We start from the raw sequence: 17176 nt of genomic DNA on the forward strand, positions 1-17176 counted from the left end.
GCTTTTATTTATTTATAAAACGTCAGCGCCACGCGCAGCGATTTGGCAGTTTATTTAGAAGGACTAGTCCATCTATGTTCTGAAAAGAGGAGAGGGGAGACGAAAAATTAATGTATGCTGTCTGAAAGCCACAGTAAGCGTGAACAATCAATTAAGACCTGTTCACGCTTACGGTGGCTTTCAGACAAGATACATTAATTTTTCGTCTCCCCCCTCTTTTCAGAACATAGATGGACTAGTCCTTCTAAATAAACTGCCAAATCGCTGCGCGTGGCGCTGACGTTTTTTAATAAATAAAAACACTGTTTAAAAATAAATAAATTAATGCAAACCGACACACCTGATGACGACCGTTTGTGTTATGGTCGAAACGTCGTGAGAATTTTTATAGTTTTATATCATTTTATTATTTTATTGTTTCCCTTCAACGTGACTTTACCGAAAGAGCTAAGAATATCAACATTCCGACGTTGGACAAAAAATATATATATTCGGTGACGTTTCAGGCACTGCCCCTTCTGTCGCTGGTCACCTTAGCGCTGCAAGGCCGGTGCCTACGAAACGCTCCTCTACAGCTCTGCGAGCACCTTGCAGAGCGAGCTGAAGGAAGTGGGCCGTGTACTTGGTCGTGTACGCGTGCCGGTAGGACGAGCCTCCAGCCGGGGCGTCCTCACGCCGCGACAGCCACAGGAAGTAGTCCACGAAGTGCGCCGCTGTGGGCGTGCACAGGTTCCAGTCGAGTGTACGCAGCAGCAGGAACTGTGCAGGGGGGAGGCAGACGGGAGAGTGGGCTGGCACGGCACAGCTGCCACCACTCCGTGAAGCATTCAGTCCGCCACGCTGCTGCGTGTTGCCTGGAGGGTTTATTTAACTATTCTAGATTTAAAGCTTTCGTGACTGCAAGGATCCATACTCTTTGGTTCTATTCGGTAAAGTCACGTAGGTAAAAAATAAAACAACAAAAATCACGACGTTTCGGCCACAACACAAGCGGCCTTCATCAGGTGAAGGGATCAGGCTGTCTCGAGGACAGCGCTGGAGTGAAACACAGCCACTCTCAGATCACGGATATTTAAGCTGTGTGCGAGGAAACAAGGTGCCTTGACAAAGGAATTAGCATAAAAATTAGCATTTGATTGGCCGACTTAGCATAGAAGTGGTGTACGTGCGGGTGAACATGCCGTTTGGCGCGGGGGGGAGGGGGAGTTTACATATTGATGGTGTGAAAAGGGAATTTAAGAGCTGCGAAAGTTTGGGGTACCACTACTTGAAAAATATACTGTACCATTGAAAATTAGTTTAATGTTTAGTTCGATTTAGAACATCTTTCCAATGGTTGCTTAACTAGTTGGGTTGGTGCATGGCTCGCAAACAGTTCAAATGTCTGGTCAAGGAGTCAACTCGGCCCTTCGTCTGCACGGGTAAATGCAATGACCGTCATATTCTTTTGGGTCTTTCGGTAAAGCCACGTAGATTGAAAAAATAATAAAAAATATCACATTCCGATCGCAACGCAAGCAAATCGTCACGGGGTGATTGTTTTATGGAGAGACTGAGCTCCACCATAGGAAGGGAGAATTTCCTGCACTTGTTCCAGCGCCGTGCAAATAAATGAGCGCCACTCCACGTTCATTTGTCAGGTCTGCTGTGGTAATGTTATTCCGCAGCTTTTGCCTTCCTGTTATCTAGTAAGAAGACACGCTTCTATATTCAAATTCGGGCTGTACATTCAAATTGTCTACAGAATAATTAGTTGGCATGAAACAGAGATGATGTGTTCATACTCTTTGGGTCTTTGACGGTTCGATCGCAACACAAGCAATCACCTGAGGACGACTGCTTGTGTTGCCATCGGAACGTCGAGATTTTTTAAATTATTTTTCCATCTACGTGACTTTACCGACAGACCCACAGAGTAAGATTGTAAAGTAACAAGACAAAACAATTGGTTTCTTGAATCAAATCGTGACCTTGAATCATGACAATGCACAGAACGGTTCTGGGGTGAAACATTGCATGCCGAATTAATAGGGGCATGCAGCTACCTCCGTCTGCTGCAATTCCTCCTTGGACAGACTCAGCCCTTGCTTGGTCATCACCTCCAGCCGGTTCACCCAGTCCAGTCGTGGCACCTGCTCATCCATCTCCTCGAACTTGGCTGCGCAGGGTGTCAGGGACACGCATGCCGACGGTGAACAAGCGACCAAGGGTGCAAGCGAGAGATGAGCGAGTGATCGGGTGGGTGGGTGGGTCACGTGAGCAATTGACCGACCGGCTATAATGAGGTAGCAGATTGAGCAGGTGTAGAGGCAGCGGACGGTGATGTCGTGGCGGTCCATGAACACGTCTAACATTGCGATGGCCAGGTGGTGCGTGGCCACACTCAGCTGCAGGCGCTCGCTCAGCGTTGCCAGGAGGTCGACGAAGTGGCGACGGAGGTGCAGCTGGGGCGAGCGTGCGCAAAACCGAGGCAGCGACAGCTCCTGCGAGGGGGAAAAAAAACGAGGACGCGGGGGTTGGGAGGGCAGTTGGGACGCTGTGGAGTTGGGTCAAGAGGTCAAGAGGTGTTTTGAAACGATAATAGATTACTCTGGGGGTCTAAGGAGGCGACACGCCCGGTTACGGTGGGCCACAGCATTTAATTGTCGCCGTCACGCAAACCAAGAGTGACAAAACCCACGGCCAAATTGTCTCCCTGTCCAAGCGAGTGAAAGATGGCGAAGAACTCATTCGGTAGTCCTCAGCCTACGATGAAACAAAACCACGAGGTGTGGAGATCCGTAGCTCCAAAGCACAGCCACTTTTATTCTTCCACAAGGTACCGTGTCGCTCGTGTTATAGTCCCCGGAGAGATAGGGGGCCGGGTGGACCCGCTGGCCAGGATTGAACTTGCAACCTCCTCGCTGCGAGTCGAGCACTCGAACGTACGTGCGGTGTAAATCAGTTAGTAGGATTTGTGTCTGCGTGTAGGAGGCCTATTGATGAGAGAGGCGGATACCTTCTCTCGAAGGACGCGGTAGATGTCATCTGCCAACTCGCCTTGCCACCACTCGCTTCTGTCCATGTCTTGGTCCGTCGCTCGCGCCTCGTGCTCAGGAGTTTATTACTTGGACAGGCACGTGCTGGGTACACACAAGTGTTCACGAGTGGAGTTTATTACTCGGACAGGCACGTGCTGGGTACACACAAGTGTTCACGAGGGGAGTTTATTACTCGGACAGGCACGTGCTGGGTATACACAAGTGTTCACGAGTGGAGTTTATTACTCGGACAGGCACGTGCTGGGTACACACAAGTGTTCACGAGTGGAGTTTATTACTCGGACAGGCACGTGCTGGGTACACACAAGTGTTCACGAGTGGAGTTTATTACTCGGACAGGCACGTGCTGGGTACACAAAAGTGTTCACGAGTGGAGTTTATTACTCGGACAGGGACGTGCTGGGTGCACACAAGTGGAGTTTATTACTTGGACAGGCACGTGCTGGGTGCACACAAGTGTTCACGTGACAGATTTGACGTCACAGCTCACTTGCCGTGCAAAAAATAAATGCATTATTGAGCTCCCCCCCCCCCCCCAAACAAAATAAAATGTATTTGTATAATGTTTGCACGGTGTACAGTCTGGAAAGTACCCACATGGCAAATTTCCAGTTTGTTGCATGTGGAGAAGTACAGACAACACACACATTCACAACTTTGCCTATAATATATATGGAGATTACCACAGGTTATACCCACGGGCACTTCGTGCTCAACAGAACATTAAGAATAAAGGCAGAATTTTCACAACACTTGGAAAATAAACATTTGCAATTTTTTGCAACAAAAAAAACAACACATTTTCCCATGCGTAAAAAAATGCATTTGTTATTGACACGTGTGCAAACTTCATAATGTGTTTGCTTGAGCAAGACCGATTACATTATTGACGAAATCTTAAAAGTGCTCATGCTAAACCGGTTTCCAAACGTCTCAAGCTCACACCCTACCCCCGCTATGCATGTGGAATAATGTAAAAAATGTGTCCCGTTATGATGAAAAACAAAACAAAGTCTTACCAAACACTGTCCATTATTACACGGCGGGAAGGGAAATCGTTCAAGTAACAAACCGTGATTGTTTTAACGCCTCAATATGTCACGATATAGTCTAAATACAGCAAGTCTCAAGTCTTTCACGGTAACTACGGCCGGAGCGGGCAGCACGCAGCCACGTGGGAGTCGTCACGTGATGCAGCCGCCGACTCCCAGGACTCCCTACGCCCCGGAAGTGCTGCTGAGCGCCGGAAGCTGGAGGTGACGCGCCATCTGTGAGCCAGGGACTCCTGATTGGATGAGGTGTGGGCGTGGCCGACACCTGAGGGGGAGGCGACGGCCAGGGGATAAAGGGGGGGGGGGGGGAGAGAAAGACCCACACAGACCCATAGAGACCCACAGAGACCCATACTCATAGAGACCCATACTCATAGAGACCCACACAGACCCATAGAGACTCATAGAGACCCACAGAGACCCACACAGACTCACAGACTCATAGAGACCCATACTCACAGAGACCCACAGAGACTCATAGAGACCCATACTCATAGAGACCCACACAGACTCACAGAGACCCACACAGACCCACAGAGACACCCACAGAGACTCATAGAGACCCACAGAGACACCCACAGAGACTCATAGAGACCCACAGAGACACCCACAGAGACTCATAGAGACCCACAGACACCCACAGAGACTCATAGAGACCCACATAGACTCACAGAGACCCACAGACACCCACACTCACATAGACCCACAGACCCATACTCATAGAGACCCACACAGACCCACAGAGACACCCACAGAGACCCATACTCATAGAGACCCACACAGACACCCACAGAGACCCATACTCATAGAGACCCACATAGACCCACAGAGACCCATAGAGACCCACACACACTCACAGAGACCCACACTCATAGAGACCCACACAGACTCACAGAGACCCACATAGACTCACAGAGACCCACACTCATAGAGACCCACACAGGCCCACAGAGACCCATACTCATAGAGACCCACAGAGACCCATACTCATAGAGACCCACAGAGACCCACAGAGACCCATAGAGACCCACACAGATACCCACAGAGACCCACACTAACAGAGACCCTAAGTAAAACTAAACTAAGTGTATTGCCACCAGGGTGTAAGGGGGCCCCCCACTGAGTTGCTGTGCCAATCTTGGTCCACGCGAGCGGCCTGCCCTGCACCAAGTGAAAGCAGCTCCGTCAGGTCGCTCGTCACGTGGCAACGGCGTTAGAGCGGCCAGGAGAATATTCCTCGCACTCTTAAGACGCACCGCTCGGATCGCTAGGGATGGGTTAGCGCGTCTCCCACGTGCGTGTGAATATACACAGAGGGTGGACGTGGATGTAAGATAATTTTGTCGTGACGGTGCTCGCAGCTGCTGCGAGCTGCTAAGAGACACTTGCCCCTACAGTCTGTTAGAGGCCACACGGGGGGCCTTCACTGGAGGGGTTTGCTTTGCCGCACCAACGCTCCCCACACACACAGTGCACACATGGTGAACTCGTAAAGTGATGACAGGAAACGATGAGGTTAAATGTGCAAAAGTTTAATATATTAAACGGCAATAAACGCATTCAAGAGTGCGAGTGAGGTAAAAAAATAGAATTTCTACATTGAGGTAAACATTTTTTTATATTCTGAGGTAAAAGCAAATCTTTTTTACATTGAGGTAAAAAAATAACATTCTGAGGTTAATTTTTTTATAAACATTCTGAGGTAGACAAAAAAATATTTTGAACATTACGAGGAACATTTTTTTTTACATTCTGAGGTAAAAACATGAACATTAAATTGTCCTTAAGGAGACATAAATTAACAAACGCTCTCTGTGTATCTATCTGTCTCTCTCTGTCTCTCTGTGTATCTGTGTCTGTGTGTATCTGTGTCTGTGTATCTGTCTCTCTGTGTCTCTTTGTGTGTATCTCATCTCAGTCAGTCGACCCGTGGCACCTGGGTCTGCCCCGTGACCTCCTGCCAGCGGTCGTTCGACACTTCACGTGGCCTCAAGGTGCACATGTCCTGGCACAAGCGTCGTGGTGACGCGATTCGCCACTTAGTGGCGAATGGCAGTTGTTGTTATTGTTGTGCATGTCTGTGTGTGTGCGTGTCTGTGTGTGTATGTCTGTGTATTTTGTACCATCGGACACTCCACCCCCACAACTCCCAATCGGTGATGGGGCAGTTGTGGAGAGAGTGGAGAGTTTCCCATACCTGGGCAGTGTGCTTATGACTGGCTCCAGTTTAACAGCAGAGGTCTCCCTCCGAATCAGTCGAGCGGCAATATCTTTGCATCGGTTGCGTAACGCTGTGTGGAAGCTACCTGGTCTGTCGCTCCGCACTAAGCTTCAGGTCCTCTCGGCCACGGTCATTCCCTCCCTTCTCTACGCTTGCGAAACGTGGACCCCCCTAATGGAACATCTTCGCCGGTTAGAAACATTTAAGCTGGCCTGCCTACGATCCATCCTGGGTTTAACCAGACTGGATTGTGTGAGGAGCTCACAAATCCTTGAAAGATCTGGGCAAGGTCCCATCGGTGAGCTCCTCCAGCGGGCAAGGCTGCAATGGCTGGGTCATGTAGCCCGCATGCCCTGCCACCGCATGCCGAAACAGCTTTTGTTCGGCCGGATTGAGGGGGCTAAGCGGGTGCGGCACGGGTTAGAGAAGAAATGGAGTGATGTGGTACAGGAGGACGTGGAGCTGAGTGGACTTGCCGATGACTGGTACCAGCGGTGTCAAGATCGGCCTCTGTGGAGGAGGCTCGTGAAGGATGCTACTGGGCAGTTGGAGGTAGTCGCACTCCAACAACAATGGAGGGCGGAGGAGCGACGCTCAGAACGAGCGGAGCGCCGGGTGGCTAAAGCACAGCAGGTTGGCACAGTAGGAGGCACAGGTGGTGCATCAGCCAGTCATCTCAGTCAGTCGACCCGTGGCACCTGGGTCTGCCCTGTGACCTGCCAGCGGACATTCTGCACTTCACGTTGCCTCAGGGTACACATAGCCTGGCACAAGCGTCGTGGTGACGTCACCGCCACTTAGTGGCGAATGGCGGTTGTTGTTGTTGTGTCTGTGTGTGTGTCTGTGTGTGTCTGTTGTGTGTCGTGTCAGGACAGGAACGTGTGCACCACAGAGTGGATCTCCCTGCGGCAGAGTGGGCAGGCCATGCCACGCCGCTGCAGCTCCAAGGCGCAGCGGCGGCACGTGGCAAGGTGACCGCTGTCGCCGTGAACTAACGTGCAGCTACGCGGCTCACTCCGGCACACCACGCACTCACCCACGATAACACCACCAGCACCACCCACACCACCAGCACCACCCACACCACCAACCACACCAACAACACCAACACTACCACCCACACCAACACCACCACCCACACCACCACCATCACCCACACCAACACCACCACCCACACCACCGCCACCACCACTGCCACCACCCACACCAACACCACCACCCACACCAACACCACCAACCACACCAACACCACCACCACCACCCACACCACCACCATCACAACCACCACCCACACCACCGCCACCACCACCCACACCACTACCACCACCACAACCACCCACACCACCACCCACACCACCAACACCAACAGCACCGCCACCGGTTGGAGCGCAAGATGGAGAGGAAGTGGTGGAGGTGGTGGTGACGTTGGCACCGGCTGAAGGGGAAGAAAAAGAAGAGAGTGAGTGAGTGAATGTGTGAGTGTGTGAGTGTGTGACTGTATATGGGTAGCGGTAGTGTAGTAGTAGTTAGTGCTACGTCGCGCTATGAACCCGGGGAGGGAGTGAGAAGGAGGGAGGGAGTGAGGAGGAGGGAGGGGAACTTCACCTCGCCTGCTGTCGGCCGTCACTATGGAGAATGACTTCACGAACAGCGCTGCCACCGAGTGTCTGGAAGAGAGAGACAGGGAGATCCAGGCTGCGTTTGGATGCAGGCTCTATCTCCCGCCCCTCTCTCTCTCTCCACCCCTCTCTCTCTTGTGCTTGTTTATTTTTATTTCACTTTCTTTATTATAATTTTCTATCTACGTGACTTTAGTGAAAGAACCAAAGAATATTCACCCACTCAATCACTCGCCCACTCACTAAACAGCTCACCCATCCACTCAATAATTCACGCCCCCACTCGCCTTCCCACTCACTCACTAAATAACTCATCCGCTCACCCACACTCACTCACCCACCCACTCTCTCTCCACCCTCTTTGTATCTCCCTCACCTGGGATCTCTGAGTGAGAATCCCTCCACACCAAACACCTCCCCCAGGGGGTCCCCGCCACACCTCACCAGGTACGGCCTCTCTACATCGTAAAGTTGTCTTCGCTTGATGTATTGTCCCACGTAGTGGTGCGCCTACGTGGGACGCACACACACACACACACATGCACACACGCATGCATGCACACACACGAGTGGGTGACTGAGTGGGTGAGTAGGTGGGTGGGTGAGTGAGTGGGTGAGTGAGTGGATGAGTTAGTGAGTGGGTGGTTGAGTGATTGAGTGGGTGAGTGGGTGGGTAGGTGAGTGGGTGGTTGAGTGATTGAGTGGGTGAGTGGGTGGGTAGGTGAGTGAGTAGGTGAGTGAGTGGGTGTGTGGATCAGTGAGAGAATCAGTGAGTGGGTGGGTGGATCAGTGATTTAGTGGCATGGGCGGAAGAGATGGACTAGTCAGTGAGTGGATGGGTTAGAGGGTGAGTGGATGGGTTAGAGGGTGAGTCGAGTGAGTGGTTGGGTGAGTGAGTGGATGAGTGAGTGGTTGGATGAGTGAGTGTTAGTGTGGGTAAATGGAGTGGGTGAGTGGTTGGGTGAGTGGGTGGCTGAGTGAGTAGGTCAGTGAATGAGTGGGTGGACGAGTGGTTGGGTGAGTGGGTGGGTGAGTGTAACGTCTGTACTATGTTGAACTTCTTTCGCACCGCACGTAGCCATGTGTGATAATCCTGCAAATCCAAATTATACAGCAGGTGTCAGGTTCGCGATGGAATCCACGACCTCCTGTACACCAGGCGAGGTAGTCAACATCTCCTAGCCACCCTGATAATGATGATGGTGGGTCCCACGACCTCCTGTACACCAGGCGAGGTAGTCAACATCTCCTAGCCACGCAGATGATGATGGTGTTGGTGGCCGTGATGGGACCCACCTGCTCCCACGTGAATGTGTCGCCCTCGACACCGACCGACTGCAGCAGACGAAGCATCGCAGGCACCGGCTTCAGCTGCATCCCAGCGGACAGAGGCATCACGGAGCCACATGTCATCACTCACACAGACACAAAGGTCCCCCGTGTAGCCACGGCAGGCTATAGGGGCAAGTGCTGTTAGCGAAGAGAAGCACCTATCAAGGCTGCCGGCACTGTGGCACATGAGGGGGTGGGTGGCCAGCACCACGCCGAACCGCCTTTGTCTCCCCAGTGGCTTTGTTTACTACGACACACCGCTACACCAGCTACTCTTTTGAGTCAACCTAGGGGAGGCCCAGGACCGATTGTAGTGTATAGTAGTGTATATTACATTGTAGTGTATAGTAGTGCATAGTGTATAGTAGCGTATAGTACTGTAGTTTATAGTAGTGTAGGGTATAGTGTAGTGTATAGTAGTGTAGTGTATAGTAATGTAGTGCATAGTAGTGTAGTGTATAGTAATTGTAGTGTATAGTTGTGTATAGTGTACAGTGTATAGTTGTGTAGTGTATAGTAATGTAGTGTATAGTTGTGTATAGTGTACAGTGTATAGTTGTGTAGTGTATAGTAATGTAGTGTATAGTTGTGTATAGTATAGTGTACAGTGTATAGTATAGCGTACAGTGTATAGTATAGTGTACAGTGTATAGTATAGTGTACAGTGTATAGTGTGCAGTGTATAGTGTATAGTATAGCGTACAGTGTATAGTATAGCATACAGTGTATAGTAGTGTACAGTGTATAGTAGTACACAGAGCACCGGTGAGCCCCCCTAAAAGCGACTCACCAGAATGTTCCTGTGAGCTCCAGCAGCGGCCAGAGACAACCTGGAGTCACCGGCACTCATCACGGCAGCGGCCAGAGACAACCTGGAGTCACCGGCACTCATCACGGCAGCGGCCAGAGACAACCTGGAGTCACCGGCACTAATTACGGCAGCTGTGGAGACAGCAGGAAGACAGCGACACTCGTCACGGCAGCTGTGAGACAGCAGGAAAACAGCGACACTCGTCACGGCAGCTGTAGAGACAGCAGGAAGACAGCGACACTCGTCACGGCAGCTGTGAGACAGCAGGAAGACAGCGACACTCGTCACGGCAGCTGTGGAGACAGCAGGAAGACAGCGACACTCGTCACGGCAGCTGTGGAGACAGCAGGAAGACAGCGACACTCGTCATGGCAGCTGTGAGACAGCAGGAAGACAGCGACACTCGTCACGGCAGCTGTGAGACAGCAGGAAGACAGCGACACTCGTCACGGCAGCTGTAGAGACAGCAGGAAGACAGCGACACTCGTCACGGCAGCTGTGGAGACAGCAGGAAGACAGCGACACTCGTCACGGCAGCTGTGGAGACAGCAGGAAGACAGCGACACTCGTCACGGCAGCTGTGGAGACAGCAGGAAGACAGCGACACTCGTCACGGCAGCTGTGGAGACAGCAGGAAGACAGCGACACTCGTCACGGTAGCTGTGAGACAGCAGGAAGACAGCCACACTCGTCACGGCAGCTGTGGAGACAGCAGGAAGACAGCGACACTCGTCACGGCAGCTGTGAGACAGCAGGAAGACAGCGACACTCGTCACGGCAGCTGTGGAGACAGCAGGAAGACAGCGACACTCGTCACGGCAGCTGTGGAGACAGCAGGAAGACAGCGACACTCGTCACGGCAGCTGTGAGACAGCAGGAAGACAGCGACACTCGTCACGGCAGCTGTGAGACAGCAGGAAGACAGCGACACTCGTCACGGCAGCTGTAGAGACAGCAGGAAGACAGCGACACTCGTCACGGCAGCTGTGGAGACAGCAGGAAGACAGCGACACTCGTCACGGCAGCTGTGGAGACAGCAGGAAGACAGCGACACTCGTCACGGCAGCTGTGGAGACAGCAGGAAGACAGCGACACTCGTCACGGCAGCTGTGGAGACAGCAGGAAGACAGCGACACTCGTCACGGTAGCTGTGAGACAGCAGGAAGACAGCCACACTCGTCACGGCAGCTGTGGAGACAGCAGGAAGACAGCGACACTCGTCACGGCAGCTGTGGAGACAGCAGGAAGACAGCCACACTCATCACGGCAGCTGTGGAGACAGCAGGAAGACAGCCACACTCGTCTCCGCAGCTGTGGAGACAGCAGGAAGTCACCGGCACTCATCACGGCAGCTGTGGAGACAGCAGGAAGACAGCAACACTCGTCACGGCAGCTGTGGAGACAGCAGGAAGACAGCGACACTCGTCACGGTAGCTGTGGAGACAGCAGGAAGACAGCGACACTCGTCACAGCAGCTGTGGAGACAGCAGGAAGACAGCGACACTCATCACGGCAGCTGTGGAGACAGCGACGTGGTGGGGGGGGGGGGGTGAGTAATGCTCAGCCGCCGGGCACGGCTGACGACCACCTCGTGGGGACCGCCTGTGTCGTGAGTCTATGGGTCTCTGTGTGAGTCTGTGGGTCTCTGTGTGAGTCTGTGGGCTTATGGGTATCTGTGTGAGTCTTTGGGCCTCTGTCAGAGTAAATTGGTATCTGTGTGAGTCTATGGGTATCTGTGTGAGTCTGTGGGCCTCTATCAGAGTAAATTGGTATCTGTGTGAGTCTATGGGTCTCTGTGTGAGTCTGTGGGCCTCTGTCAGAGTAAATTTGTCTCTGTGTGAGTCTATGGGGCTCTGTGTGAGTCTGTGGGTCTCTGTCAGAGTAAACTGGTCTCTGTGTGGGTCTATGGGTCTCTGTGTGAATCTGTGGGCCTCTGTCAGAGTAAATTGGTATTTGTGTGAGTCTATGGGTCTCTGTGTGAGTCTGTGGGCCTCTGTCAGAGTAAATTGGTATCTGTGTGAGTCTATCAGTCTATGGGTCTCTGTGTGAGTCTGTGGGTCTCTGTCAGAGTAAATTTGTCTCTGTGTGAGTCTATGGGTCTCTGTGTGAGTCTGTGGGTCTCTGTCAGAGTAAATTGGTCTGTAGTGATAGCAAGTACCGCCACAGTCAGTATGCACTGCTGTAGTGATAGCAGTTACCACCACAGTAAGTATGCACTGCTGTAGTGAGAGCAGGATCCACCACAGTCGGTATGCACTGCTGTAGTAATAGTAAATAATGCTATCGAGTTGGTACATACCGCTATATAGAGTTAGTAGATACTAAAACAGTCAGACTATACCACTACAGTCAGCAAATACTGCTACAGTCAGCAGATACAACTACGGTCAGTAGCTACTAGAGTCAGTAGGCACTACTATAGAGTGAGTAGATACTGATATAGAGTTAGTAGTTACTACTATAGTCAGTGAATACTCCTATAGAGTCAGCAGATACTACTATACAGTTAGTCGTTACTACTATAGTCGGTAGACACTACTGTAGGGCCAGTAAATACTACTACGGTCAGTAGTTACTACAGTCAGTAAATACTACTAAACAGTCAGTAGCTACTACTGGCTCAGTAGATACTACTGTACAGTCAGTAGATACAACTACAGGGCCAAGAGATACTACTTATTCTGTTGTATGTAGGCTGTGTAGGTATATACAGGACTAGCTGTACTACCCAGGCTTGAATTCACCACACCCGGCCGCCTTTGTCTCCCCAGTGGCGATGTTCACACCACAACAGTTACTCGTTAGAGGCTGAGTCGACCTAGGGGAGGCCCAGGACCGGTTCAAATAATCGTCACCGGTGGTGGCCGTGAGCGGGAATCGAACTCGGGTCGCCGGGTTCGTAGCGCGGCGTAGCGCTAACCACTACACTACAATGCATTAGGCTTCCACACACAGACACAAACACACAGACACACACACAGACACACACAGACACAAAAAGATCCCCCATATAGCCTTAACAGACTGTAGGAGCAAGTGCTGTTAGCGAGCACCTATGAAGGCCGGGACGGTACACGAGGGGGTGGGAGGCCAGCACCACGCTCGACCGCCTTTGTCTCCCTAGTGGCAATGTTTACACACCGCACCAGGTACTCATTTGAGGCTGAGTCGACCTAGGGGAGGCCCGGGACCGGTTCAGATAATCGTCACTGGTGTTGGCCGTGAGCAGGAATCGAACCTGGGTCGCCAGGTTCATAGCGCAGCGCGCTAACCGCTACACTATCGCTCCCCACAACACACAGACACACACACACACAGACAACGCTAACCGCTAAACTACAATGCGTGACGCTTCCACATGCACGGGTCACGTGACAGATTTAACGTCACAGCTCACTTGCCGTGCATAAAATCTAGGCAATATTGAGCTCCCCTCCCCACCCCTAAAAAAAAACACAAAAGTGTATTTGTATAATGTTTGCACGGTGTACAGTCTGGGAAATACCCACATGGCAAATTTCCAGTTTGTTGCATGTCGGGAAGTACGCTAAACATTTTGAACAGACAACACACACAATCACAACCTTGCATATTTTTATATATGGAGATAAACAGTAAGAGCCAATTTGTTAATCCATTGCCGGACGAGGGTCTCCCCACGCCGCCCCGGGTCATGATTTGACCATACTTCACCACGCTCGTCCGTGTGGCGGCTTGGTGGAGGAGGGTAGCGTAGACGTGGGAGCGTAGTGACATTGTACTCTACAATGGATGTTGCCCCCACCGCTCCTATGCCGCTCACCAACGTTGCACAGTCCCGCAGCCGCCTAAAACAACAACAACAAAGTCCCATCACAAGGGAGAAACACACAAATAGAGATTCACTTCGAGTACACTCACCACCACGTAGCTGTCAACCTCTATCAGTGCCCCTACCTTATTACAGATCAATTCAGACCATATCGGCCACCACGTGTCTTTATGAATATCAACGTTCGTCCTGCGAAGTCCCATCACAATGTAGAAACACAAATAGACAATACTGTTACCAAAGCATGTTTTTTTGCCTGTATTGAAACGGCTGTACCCCGTATGGGCGTGAAAACTCAATGTCTCTGTACAAGAATACGGGGTAAACCGTACGGGTTATGACAGCTGTGATGCATCAAGAGATAACTTGACCCGTGGTTGTGTTACCTCGTTTAACCAAAGGCTTCAAACTCGCGTGGAACAGCCCGAAACCCAAAGCATGAGGACAAACACAAAGACGGGTATATCACGAGAGAAAAACCCCTACATATTTACCAATAACACTGCCCTTGAAAGTAAATACTGTAGTGCATAATCGTGCAATGGCCCTTTTTCATAACACCTCTGTTACCGACGATTGTATTTCAGCCTTTTTTCTTACGACTGCTGCCTGTGTATCTTACTGTGAAAACAGTTCCACAAAGCATGTCTAAATGTTTATTTTCTTTGTGACAGACTAGGCCCGAGACGCCAGGGAGGGCCTGAATGGCCTGGATTGCCTACCGAGAAGGAGACGCCTTCCCCGGCGGGGAGCAACCACAGCCTGCGGTGTCACCGCCGCAAAGGGGGTCACACAACACCGGATTTTTTTGTGGTCAAAATTTTAAAACCAAAACACCCACTTACCGGTTCGCGTGAGTTCAATCCTGCTCACGAGTTTTAAGGGGCGAGAGGAATTGTTCGTGCAAGTTTAGGGTGGGGTGGGTGGGGGTGGGGAGTCGTTATGTTCCGAACAGTTTAGAAGCGTCCTGGGAGCCGCGCTTGAGGCGTCAGCCATTGGCACTTGGGAGCTACCACTCCCAGCGAAGGGTTGACGCTCAAACTATCAATCTTATACTTTGACTTCCATCACATAATTTGAATCGTATTTACTCAAACAATATATGCTGAATGATCTACTGTGATAGTCACGGTCGCTCCGTCATTGTATTGCTGTTGTAGATGTATATATTTATATATTTTAAAAAATATTACCGCGTCTGCGACCCCCCCCCCTATTTAAAGCGGTAAGTTGGTTCGTTCCAAATGATGACGTTCACACAACGGGATCAAAGTTCGGAACGCTCTTGCAGAATTGTACAAACATTTAACTCCGAAAGTTATCGCGATATGGCGACACTACGATATTACCTAATCATATCCAACATAAGCGTATCGTACAATTTGTTTCCACACGGCACGTGCACACTCAAAGCACTTGCAATTCAAATTTCTATTTAAAGCTTTCGTGACTGCAGGGATTCATCTTCTTGGTTATTTCGGTAAAGTCACCACGTAGAATGGAAACAATAAAATAATAAAGAAAAATATTTTGATCCCCTGCTGATTTTGTACGTTTGCCCACTGACAAAGAAATGATCAGTCTATAATTTTAATTGTAGATTTATTTGAACAGTGAGAGACAGAATAACAACAAAATCCAGAGAAACGCATGTCAAAAATGTTGTAAATTGATTTGCATTTTAATTAGTGAAATGAGTATTTGACCCATCAGAAACATTTCTGGCTCCCAGGTGTCTATGTGTACACTATTTGTATACACTGTGTGTGTACACTGTGTGTGTACACTGTATACAGTGTGTGTGTGTACACTGTGTGTATACACTGTGTGTGTACACTGTGTGTGTATACACTGTGTGTGTGTCACTGTGTGTACACTGTGTGTCACTGTGTCACTGTGTGTGTGTGTACACTGTGTGTGTGTACACTGTGTGTATGTACACTGTGTATACCCTGTGTGTACACTGTGTGTGTGTACACTGTGTGTGTATACACTGTGTGTGTACCCTATGTGTGTACGCTGTGTGTGTACACAGTGTGTATACACTGTGTGTGTGTACACTGCGTATGTGCACACTGTGTATAAATTGTGTGTGTACACTGTGTGTGTACACTGTGTGTGTACTGTGTGTGTACATTGTGTACATTGTGTATACACTGTGTGTGTACACTGTGTGTGTGTACACTGTGTGTGTGTACACTGTGTGTGTACGCTGTGTGTGTGTACACTATGTGTATACACTGTGTGTGTGTACACTGCGTATGTGTACACTGTGTGTATAAATTGTGTGTACACTGTTTGTGTGTACACTGTGTGTGTACACTGTGTGTGTGTACACTGTGTGTGTACATTGTGTACATTGTGTGTGTACACTATGTGTGTGTGGACATTGTGTGTGTGTACACTGTGTACAGACACTGTGTGTGTACACTGTGTGTGTACACTATGTGTATACACTGTGTGTGTGTACACTGCGTATGTGTACACTGTGTGTACACTGTGTGTGTACACTGCGTATGTGTACACTGTGTGTGTACAGTGTGTGTACACTGTGTGTGTGTACATTGTGTGTGTACATTGTGTGTGTGTACACTGTGTGTACACTGTATACACTGTGTGTGTGTACACTGTGTATACCCTGTGTGTCACTGTGTGTACACTGTGTGTGTGTATATATACAGTGTGTACCCTGTGTGTGTACACTGTATGTACACCGTGTGTACACTGTGTGTGTACACTGTGTATACCCTGTGTGTGTGTACACTGTGTGTGTACACTGTGTATACACTGTGTATGTGTACACTGTGTGTGTACACTGTGTGTGTACATTGTGTGTGTACACTGTGTGTGTACACTGTGTGTATACACTGTGTGTGCACACTGTGTATGTACACTGTGTGTGTGTACACTGTGTGTGTACACTATTTGTATACACTGTGTGTGTGTACACTGTGTGTGTAAACTGTGTGTTTGTACACTGTGTGTGTGTATACACTGTTTGTGTTCGCATTGAACCGAACCCCCGGCAAGGCCGTCTACTTAATGACGAGAGAAAATTCACACGAAATGTCCTTTTCAATGAAGTCTTCCAGATGTAAATTGATACAAGCTTTTAATGAAGAAATAGAAATCATCTAATTCAAAACACAACACAATTCAAAGATGTTTCATTTTAAAACTTCAAAACGGAGCATGGCGTACTTGCGTGAATGGGTCCTTCGTGTGTAAATGTTGTGACTTTCCTGGCCTGAAGGCCGTCAATGTGTTGGACCCTTATTGGTGCACAGCG

The 17176-nt window shown here is 50.0% G+C and overlaps 1 protein-coding gene and 1 long non-coding RNA gene across 2 annotated transcripts in view; one reads left to right on the forward strand and one right to left on the reverse strand.

Moving 5' to 3' along the window:
- LOC142917339 (uncharacterized) overlaps nucleotides 1-824 on the reverse strand; it is a 3011-nt gene extending 2187 nt beyond the window's left edge. Inside the window, exon 1 of the long non-coding RNA XR_012936970.1 lies at nucleotides 533-824. This is a non-coding gene — a long non-coding RNA (uncharacterized LOC142917339). The remainder of the gene's footprint in view (nucleotides 1-532) is intronic.
- LOC142917354 (uncharacterized) overlaps nucleotides 1-17176 on the forward strand; it is a 661949-nt gene that overhangs the window by 418941 nt on the left and 225832 nt on the right. The window lies entirely within an intron of this gene.

Source organism: Petromyzon marinus, unplaced genomic scaffold (assembly GCF_048934315.1).
Source record: "Petromyzon marinus isolate PM22_M1 ecotype Great Lakes invasive population unplaced genomic scaffold, UKy_Petmar_22M1.pri1.0 PM_G_Scaffold_47, whole genome shotgun sequence".
In the NCBI taxonomy this organism is placed as follows: Eukaryota; Metazoa; Chordata; class Hyperoartia; order Petromyzontiformes; family Petromyzontidae; genus Petromyzon; species Petromyzon marinus.